Below are 9,748 nucleotides of genomic sequence, written 5' to 3'. Positions count from 1 at the left end.
TGTCTTCTTCACCACTCTGTCCACCTGTGGCTCCACTTTCAAGGAGCTATGAACCTGTACCTCTAGATCCCTTTGCTCTGTAACTCTTCTCAATGACCTACCACTAACTGAGTAAGTCCTGCCCTGGTTCGATCTACCAAAATGCATAACCTCGCATTTATCTAAAGTAAACTCCATCTGCCATTCGTGAGCCCACTGGCCCAATTTATCAAGATCCCGTTGCAATCCGAGATAACCTTCTTCACTGTCCACTGTGCCACCAATCTTCGTGTCATCTGCAAACTTCCTAAACATGCCTCCTTTTTTCTCACCTAAATAATTAATATAAATGACAAATAACAGTGGACCCAGCACTGATCCCTGAGGCACAACGCTGGTCACAGGCCTCCAGCTTAAAAAACAACCCTCTACAACCGCCCTGTGGCTTCTGTCATCAAGCCAATTTTGTATCCATTTTTAGCTACCTCCTACAGAGCGACATTAGCTACATAGAAGCGACTTTTAAAAACATATGCTTTATTTTCATAACTATCAGTATCTTTCCGCACTATAAACACGGGCTGTGTGTCTGGATGTTGTCGGTACCAGTACAGCCTATAGACGCTCTCTGCTCCTTGAAAGTGGAGTCACAGGTGGACAGAGTGGTGAAGAAGATATTCAGCGTGCTTGGTTTCATTGCTACACGTTAAAAACACGATCTCGCCTTCTCTCTTAACATCTGATGTGAGCGGCTGGGTGACAGAATCTCCATGTCTCAAATATGGAAATAACAACACAGAAAATGGTCAGAAGGGCGTATGATTAATTTGTGGTCTGGAACCAAGCTTGGGAAACGTGTGAAACAGTGCAATGTTTTTTGCACGTAATTACCTGTCAGGAATGATCCCCACAGCAGCTGCATTGCCGCTGTCGCTCTGTAAAAGGGGAGCTGCGTGTTTGATTTTATCCGGTCTAATCCCAGCCTTCAATAATCAGCTTCCTTTTTTCGTATGTTCTCAGCTCCCTCCCTTCTGTCTCCAGTGGTGCTGTGTGACACCCAGGTGGTGAGATAACAGACAGTAACCAGACGCACCGTGAGCTGGATTAACATAATCATCCTTACAGAGAGAACTTACACATTTAGCGATTGACTTGGGGAAGAATGTAGAAAAATGGGGTACAGGAACATGGGAACAGCAGTAGGCCATTCTGTCCTTCGATTCTGCTTCGTCATTCAGTTAGATCAGGGCTGACCAGCCTGAACGCCACTTTCCCGCGCTATCTGCATAGCGCTTAATGCCATTAGGCTTCCAAAAGCTGTTGATTTTTTTGAACATGCTCAATAATTGACATTCCACAAAAAACCCTTATTTTCTTACTGTGACCCGGAAGCTAATGGAGGCTAAATAGTTCTGTCCTTGTTTTTTTTTTCTCAATACGTCCATTAGCCTTATTATCAGGACAGTTTTAACAGTGATTCCAGTGAATTTTTTCTGTGTGTGGGACATGGATACCACTAGTTGTCCATCGGTAGTTGAGATCAACCACATTGTTTTGGCCTTGGAGTCACGTGTAGGCCAGACCAGGTAAGGACGGCAGATTTCATTCCCCAAAGTACATGAGTGAGCAAAGTGGGTTTTTCCGACAATCGACAATGGCTTCATGGTCATCAATAGATTCTTAGTTGTCGATATTGTTTTCATTGAATCGGGTCCGCGCAACATTCGCTGAGTTTCTGGATTAATAGTCTCAGGATAATACCCCTCGGCCATCGCCTCTCCTGTTGTGAGTATCAGCAATACCGAAAATGTATAGAAGCACCACAGAGTGAATCATGCTCTATTTATAGCCCAATATTATTACCATTCTCTGGTCCGTTCATCTTGTCACTCTGGGGCAATGTTTTTTTTTTCATACCAGGCTCCCTCTGGTTTCTGTCATTGCGTCTCTCAGTCCACAGTAATACACCGCGCTGTCCGACAGCCACAGCTCACACATGCTGAAGTTCCCCTCGCTTTTCGACCTCTCGATATATGCAGAAAATAGTTTTCCCACGCCCTTTGCACTGGAAATATCTCCATAATAAGAGATATAGATCAAGAAGATGGGGGCTTTCTCCGTTCTTTTTGCTGGGAACCTTCTCCCGGTCCTGGCGATACAATTGAATGTAATATGCACCAGCTGCTATGCAGTTAACCTATTGGTCACCGGGGCATTGAGTTTAAAAAATGGCGAGTCATATTGCAGCTTTATAGCACGTTAGTTAGGCCGTACTTGGAATATAATTTTCAATTTTGGTCGCCACACTACCAGAACGATGTTGAGGCTTTGGAGAGGGTGCAGAAAAGATTTACCAGGATGTTGCCTGGCATGGAGAGCATCAGAATCATAGAAACCCTGCAGTACAGAAGGAGGCCATTCGGCCCATCGAGTCTGCACTGACCACAATCCCACCCAGACCCTACCCCCACATGTACACGTTAATCCCTCAAACCTACGCATCTCAGAACTCTAAGGGGCAATTTTAGCATGACTAATAAACCTAACCCGCACATTTTTGGACTGTGGGAGGAAATCCGAGCACCTGGAGGAAACCCACGCTGACACGAGGAGAATGTGCTTACGCCACAGACCGTGACCAAAGCCGGGAATCAAACCCAGGTCCCTGGAGCTGTGAAGAAGCAGTGCGAACCACTGTGCAACCATGCCGCCCATTAGCTAAGAAGAGAGGTTGGAGAAACTTGGTTTGTTGTCACTTGAACGACGGAGGTTGAGGGACGACCTGATACAAGTCTACAAGATTCTGAGGGGCATGGCTAGAGTGGATAGTCAGAAGGTTTTTCCCAGGGTGGAAGAGTCAATTACTAAGGGGCATAGGTTTAAGGTGCGAGGGGCAAGGTTTAAAGGAGATTAATGAGGTAAGTGTTTTACACCGAGTGTGATGGGTGCCTGGAACACGCTGCCGGGGGAGGTAGTGGAAACAGATACGATAGTGACATTTAAGGTGCGTCCGGACAAATATATGAGTAAGATGGGAATAGAGGGATATGGTCCCCGGAAGGATAGCGGGTTTTAGTTCAGTCGGGCAACATGATCGGTGCAGGCTTGGAGGGCCTAAGAGCCTGTAACTTTCTTTGTTCTTTGTTCTTTGAGTCCCATTCAAACTTCATCGCTGTAACCGGCTCCTTTGATATTGAGTCTCCAGTAGTGACACCGGCAGAAATTTAGAAATATTGAAAGTTAAGGTGTTATTATCATTCTATTGTAACTCATAACATCAGAACACGGATCACATTATCATCTACAGCAAAGCGGACCTAAATTACTGTCGACATCGCTTGCAAGAAGAAGTTTATGTCCCTTGTAGACTTACCAGGCAAAAGAGCTGAAACAGTGAGAAACGAATACAAAATGATACCCAACATGTTTGCAGCGAGTTTATTGCGGAATTAAACAGAATGGGTTCAATCTGTAATTGTTTGGGTGAAGATATTTACATGTATTTCCGGTCTCTCCAGCGATTGGTTAATTCCCAAACGAATCAACTGGTGACGTCCAATCATGTCCCTGATTCTCCAATTCATCCAATCAGCTCACAGACCCTTTGTTCTCCAGTTTATTACGTCAGAGCAGGGCCAGTGAATCAATGAAGTTGTTTTCCCCACAGCGGGACCGAAACGAGGATTCACCGCAATGTTGGCCCTTGAGCCAAGACAGCTTCTGAGGTGGTGACAATGAGGTAAATGGTTGATGTTGTCCTTGTAACAATGTCGGGAGTTCCCATTCAACAGTCTGAATATTTTGCATATCCTTTTTCACGTTATATGAAATTGAAAATATCTACAACGAAGAACGAATGTTCCAAAATACCCTTTTTGATTTTGATGCCCTTGCATTTAATATCAGCGGGGTTCTTGTCAAACATTTTGGAGGGCCGAAGGGCCTGTTTCCTGTGCTGTACTGTTCTCAACAGTGGGTGGGGGCGGTGGCCGGGGAAGGGGTGTGCTTCCACAGGTTGATCTTCAGATTCAATGTCACCGAGGAGATCCATCGACCTGCCTAAAGAATGTTCCTGGAGACCCATCTTCTTTCTCAGGTCGTCCATGTCCACCTCAGAATTTCTATTACCTAAATTGACCGCATCCAACACTCTCGGAGGCAATGAGTTCCAGGTCCTGAGCACTCGCTGTGGAAAAAATGTTGCTTCCAAATCTTCTTCGCCCCCGCCTTGCCCAATATCTTAAAATTTGCCCCTCCCCCTCTAAACTTGCCCTAATCTAGTCCACCTCGATTAAATCGCTCCTCAATCTCCTTCGCTCCAATGGACAACAATCCCAGCATCACAAACCAGAAACTTCTGGCTAATTTGAACTTTTCAAAACTAAACTTACTCCAAAGAAATTCCTCCATCTGATTTAACTGAAATTTGTCAACTTTTAAAAAACATTTCTGTGTATTTTGCTTCTTAAAATTAAACATGTTTAATCAGAGTTCATCAACTTTTTAGAAAATGTTTTCACCATTTTGAAAAATGTAATGTTTCCTCATATTTTTCGAGAAATTTCCAACTTTTTAAAGAGTAGCTTAAACTTGCTAACATATTTTCCCCGAATACTTTAACGAGAATTCGTCATTTAAATAAACTATTTTTTTAAAAAAAACTTAATTGAAGTTTATCAGTATTTTTTTTCTTAAAATAGTCAACACTTTTTTGAACAATCATTAGCTAAGATAAATTTCATCATAGAAGCTGACTGCATTTGGTCAACATTTCTCTGAATTGGTCCAAAATTTGTCAAGACACATTTTTCACCCACACGAACATGGAGTTTGTGAACTACTGTTAAATTATCACACAGAGCCAGCCAGGAGTCGAACCTGGAATCTTCTGATCCGTAGTCAGACGCGTTATCCATTGCGCCACTGGCCCACGGCAAAGCAGCGTGCAGCAATGTTTATATATCGGTCCGAGGCTTCAAAATCGGCAGAAACATGGTCAAAACATATTCGTTTTAGTGAGGAAATATTACATAATTAAAATTTTCTCTACTCACTTACAGTAATTCTACTTTGCCTTGAATTGAGTTAATCTGCTGTGTTGGAATTCGAACCCTGGTTCCCAAAGCTTCAGCCTGCTTCTCTGCTTTATCAATCCAGCGTCAACAACATGACTCGAAACCGTACCCCTCCCGCTAGTGAATCCACGATTGAATATTACCTGAATGTAGTATCTTACAATCATATGGCATTGGCCCTTACTTGAGCCTCAAAATACATTCAGGAAAAGACAAAAGTGCGGAAAATTCACGACAAACTGAGCAGGAAAGAAGACACACCTATTCTGACTCAGCACGCATGTTATCAGTTTATTCAGTGGCTAAAAGAGCAGGGCAGAGGATGGGAATCCTGTGGGAGTAACTCACCTCCCGACTCCCACAAAACAGTCCACGATCGACGTGGCACAAGTCAGGAGTGCGATAGAATATTCTCCACTTGTCTGCATGGTGCAGGAATCCACCAAAGGCACTTTAGACAGCATCTTCCAAACCCAAGACCGCTTCCACCTGGCAGCTCCCCTGCCACCCCCCCCCCCCGCCCCCTCTCCCCCCTCCCCCCTCCAACGCCACACAGCCAACACCACCCTCAATTCCCTCAGCATTCTGATTTGGAAATATATCGCCGTTCCTTCACTGTCATTGGGACAAATCCGTGGACTTCCCTCCCTAATAGCACTGTAAGTGTTCCTGTACAAATGGATTACAACGTTTCAAGAAGGCAGCTCACCACAACTTTCTCAAGGCTAAATACTGATGGGCAGTGCATGCTGATCTAGCCAGCGACACCCACATGAACAAAAAGAAACATCCAGGCAGCTCCCTGAACCCATAATCATGGGGCCAGCTGAAGAGGTGAATGGAGATAAAATGAACGTCAAGTTACATAGCCAACCCTGTTGATCATATATTTATTTTCGAGCGAGTGTGTTGTGCTGATAGTTTCCTCACAGTTTGTGCTCAGGTTCTCAAACGAAACCCCATGTGGACCAATCCCAAAGTCTGCAATGCAAAGAAAAAAACAAAATCTGCAGCTCATGAAATCTGATCAAATCTTCGTGGGAGAGGGCGGCACAGTGGCTAGTTCTGCTGGCTCACAATACCAGGGACCTGGTTTCGATTCTGGGGTTAGTCACTGTCTATGTGGATGGAGATATACAGCTTTTTAAAGTTGCAGCAGTAGCTCACCGATAGTCCCAGTAACCTAACGCGTAAGGCACTGGCTTCCAAAACCAGGGAGCATGTGTTCGAGTCACTTCTGGGATGCGGCTTATTTTAACACTTAGGTGTCCAACATTGGCAAATGCATTTCTTGCCAACTAATCCTGGCTATTTCTGGGCAGATATGTTTTGGGTGGTACATTGGTTAGCACTGCCGCCTCAAAACGCCAGGGTCCGAGGTTCAAATCTGGCATCGGGTCGCTGTCTGTGTTGAGTTTGCACATTTTCCCCGTATCTGCATGGGTTTCCTCCGGGTGTTCCGGTTTCCTCCCATTGTCCAAAGATGTGCGGCTAATGTTGATTGACCGTGTTAAATTGGCCCTAGTGTCAGGGGTATTAGCAGGGTGAATGCATGGAGTTACAGGAGTGGGGCCTGGATGGGATTGTGCTCCGTACAGACTTGATGGGCCGAATTGGCCTCGTTCTGTACTGCAGGGAATCTATGATTCTAATGGAACCTTATAACATTCTGACCGGATGAAACAGGGTAGATTCAGAAAGAATGTTCTCTTTAGTGGGGAGTCCAGAACTCGGGATAATAGTTTGAGGATAACGGCTGAGATGATGAGACTTCCTTCAGCCAGAGAGTGGTGAATCTGCAGAGTTCTCTCCCACAGAAAGTAGTTGAGGCCGAACACTATGATTTCAAGAGAAGTTTAATATACTCTTGGTGCTAAATGGCGGATCAGGGTATTGAATTTGATTATCAGGCATGACAACAATGAATGGTAGATGATGTTCCAATGGCCTACTCCTGGTTTCGATGTTTGGATGTAACAGGGATAAGAAGAAACAGTAGGGTTAGTCTCGGATTTCAACTCGGGATCTCGGTGGTTAAGGCATACCAAAATGCGATTCATACCCCTACACCAAGGAGCCTATAAGCAGCCACTGATTGAAAGAAAAGATGCTCTCTGGGCCATTCAAAACCGATCAGATAACTGCAGCGAAGGCGGAAGATGCTGCAGAAACTTAGGAATTCAGGCAGAATTTGTGGACAGGGAAACAAAGCTCATCTTTTACGTCCATGGCCTTTCATTACAACAGGAAAAGGTGAAAAATGTGGGAATTTGAAACGACTGAAACTCAGGAGGGAGGAAATGTAGCAACAGGAATAGTCTGGACGTCAGGAGAAATGAAATGATTTGATTTGGTTTTATTTATTATTGTCACATGTATTAGTATACAGTGAAAAGCATTTTTTCTTGCGCGCTATACAGGCAAAGCGTACCGTTCATAGAGAAGGAAACGGGAGAGTGCAGAATGTGGTATTACAGTCATTGTCATGGTGTAGAGAAAGATCAACTTAATGCAAGATAATGTCCATTCAAAATTATGATGGCAGCAGGGAACAAGCTGTTCTTGAGTCGGCTAGTACGTGACCTCAGACTTCTGTATCTTTCTCTCGAAGGAAGAAGGTGGAAGAGAGAATGTCCGGGGTGCGTGCGGTCCTTAACTATACTGGCTGCTTTGCCGAGGCAGCAGGAAGCCTCGACAGTATCAATGGATGGGAGGCTGGTTTGAGTGATGGATTGGGCTACATTCACGACCCTTTGTAGTTTATTGCGGTCTTGGGCACAGCAGGAGCCATACCAAGCTGTGATACAACTAGAAAGAGTGTTTTCTATGGTGCACCTGTAAAACTTGGTGACAGTCGGAGCTGACATGCCAAATTTCCTAAGTCTTCTGAGAAAGTAGAGGCGTTGATGGGCTTTCTTCACCATAGTGTCGGCATGGGAGGCCAGGACAGGTTGTTGGTGATCTGGAGACCTAAAAACCTGAACCTCTTGACCCATTCCACTTCGTCCCCTTTGATGGAGGCAGGGGCATGTTCTACTCTACGCTTTCTGAAGTCAATGACAATCTCCGTTTTGTTGACATTGAGGGAGAGATGACAGAAATGAGAAATGAGAAAATACTTTGCGGTTCACGGCCTCAGGGTGAGGTACGCACTAAATCAGAAAATGAGTACACCACAGAATAAGGCCATGCTAAGGAATGGCAATATAATTCCAAGTCAGGATGGTGAGTGACTTGGAGGAGAACTTGCAGGTGGTGATGTTCCCATGTGTCTACTACCCTTTTCCTTCTGTATGGAAGTGGTCGTGGGTTTCGAAGGTGCTGTCTAAGGATCTTTGGTGAATTGCTGCTGTGTATCTTTTAGATACACATCGCTGCTACTGAGCATCGGCTGCGGTGGTATTGAATGTTTGTAGATGTGGTGCCAATCAAGCGGGCTGCTTTGTCCTGGATAATGTCAATCTTCTTGAGTGTTTTTGGAGCTGCACCCATCCAGGCGAGGTGGGAATATTCCATCACGCTCCTGACTTGTGCCTTGTAGATGGTGGACAGACTCTGGGGAGTCAGGAGGTGAGTTATTCGCCACAGTATTCCTGGCCTCTGACCTGCTCTTGTAGCCATTGTGTTTATGTGGCGAGTCCAATTGAGTATCTGGTCAATGGTAACCGTAAGGATGTTAACAGCGGGGGATTCAGTGGTGGAAAAACTATTGACAGTCAAGAGACGGTGGTTAGATTTTCTCTTAAGGTGATGGACATTGTCTGGCATTTGTGTGGCGCGAATGTTACTTGCCACTTGTCAGCCCAAAACCTACAGTCTTATATAATGCAGCACACTGCGGACTTTCGAAATATGAAATAGAAACAGAAAATACTGGGTTATGCCAGTATTTCTGGCACTATCTGTGGAGCGAGAATCAGAACTAACGTTTCCCGTCCAGATGTCACATGTGGGTGTCCGAGTGGGCTCTTTCCGTGCTGTAAAACTCTGTGCCTCGTTGACTCTTTTTCGGAGCCAGTCAGCAGAAAGCCCTTTGCACCTGAAACAAATCACAACATCTGACTTGGTCAAAAAGAAACAAATGAGGGGCTCGTCCGGGATTTGAACCCGGGACCTCTCGCATGCTAATGGACTGCGACACCCTAAGCGAGAATCATACCCCTAGACCAACGAGCCTGCACGTCAGCCGGTAGCGAAATAAAAATTGTTTAGCTTTCTACAAAGCAGTTCTGACACCTTGAGTGAACGCCGAAATTGTTTAAATAACTCACCGCATCGGCATTTGTGGACTTTAAGTTCCAGCAAAATATCCGTCCAATGTTGTAACCTCGACTGTTTGCAACTGGGGGCTTTTGTTTATAAAGTACACATGTTACAGTCAATTATTTTAACCCAGCGACTTCAAAATGTGACAACTCTGAGTCTGCCTTTGATATTTGATCACTTTTGAAAGGTGTTGTCTGTCAGACAGTTAAAAGATCTGGAACATTTAAAGTACAGACTGATGACATGGTTCACCTGGGAGATCTGCGGGTTTGTGTGAAAGGATCGGGGAGCGATTGGACTTGATGTGATAGTAATATGAGTAAAAACATGTCAAATTTCCCAACAGTGACAATCAGTAACCTCAGTGAGAGAAAACACTCAGACGGGGCTGTATTGTCACGTTCACTATGAGTAAATTTTCTCTGAAG

General features: G+C 44.7%; 2 non-coding genes across 2 annotated transcripts; both read right to left on the bottom strand.

Moving 5' to 3' along the window:
• Window positions 1-4,836: 4,836 nt before the first annotated feature.
• trnar-acg (transfer RNA arginine (anticodon ACG)) lies at window positions 4,837-4,909 on the bottom strand. Its single transcript has one exon. It is a non-coding gene; the product is annotated as a tRNA-Arg (tRNA).
• Window positions 4,910-9,140: 4,231 nt separating this feature from the next.
• Window positions 9,141-9,230, bottom strand: trnap-agg (transfer RNA proline (anticodon AGG)). Its single transcript is given in 2 exon segments — window positions 9,141-9,176; window positions 9,195-9,230. It is a non-coding gene; the product is annotated as a tRNA-Pro (tRNA).
• Between the last annotated feature and the right edge of the window lie 518 nt (window positions 9,231-9,748).

This window comes from Mustelus asterias, unplaced genomic scaffold (assembly GCF_964213995.1).
Source record: "Mustelus asterias unplaced genomic scaffold, sMusAst1.hap1.1 HAP1_SCAFFOLD_1468, whole genome shotgun sequence".
NCBI classification, from domain to species: domain Eukaryota; kingdom Metazoa; phylum Chordata; class Chondrichthyes; order Carcharhiniformes; family Triakidae; genus Mustelus; species Mustelus asterias.
The sequence above is the reverse complement of the archived record's forward strand: the minus strand, read 5'-3'. Positions and strand labels throughout refer to the sequence as shown.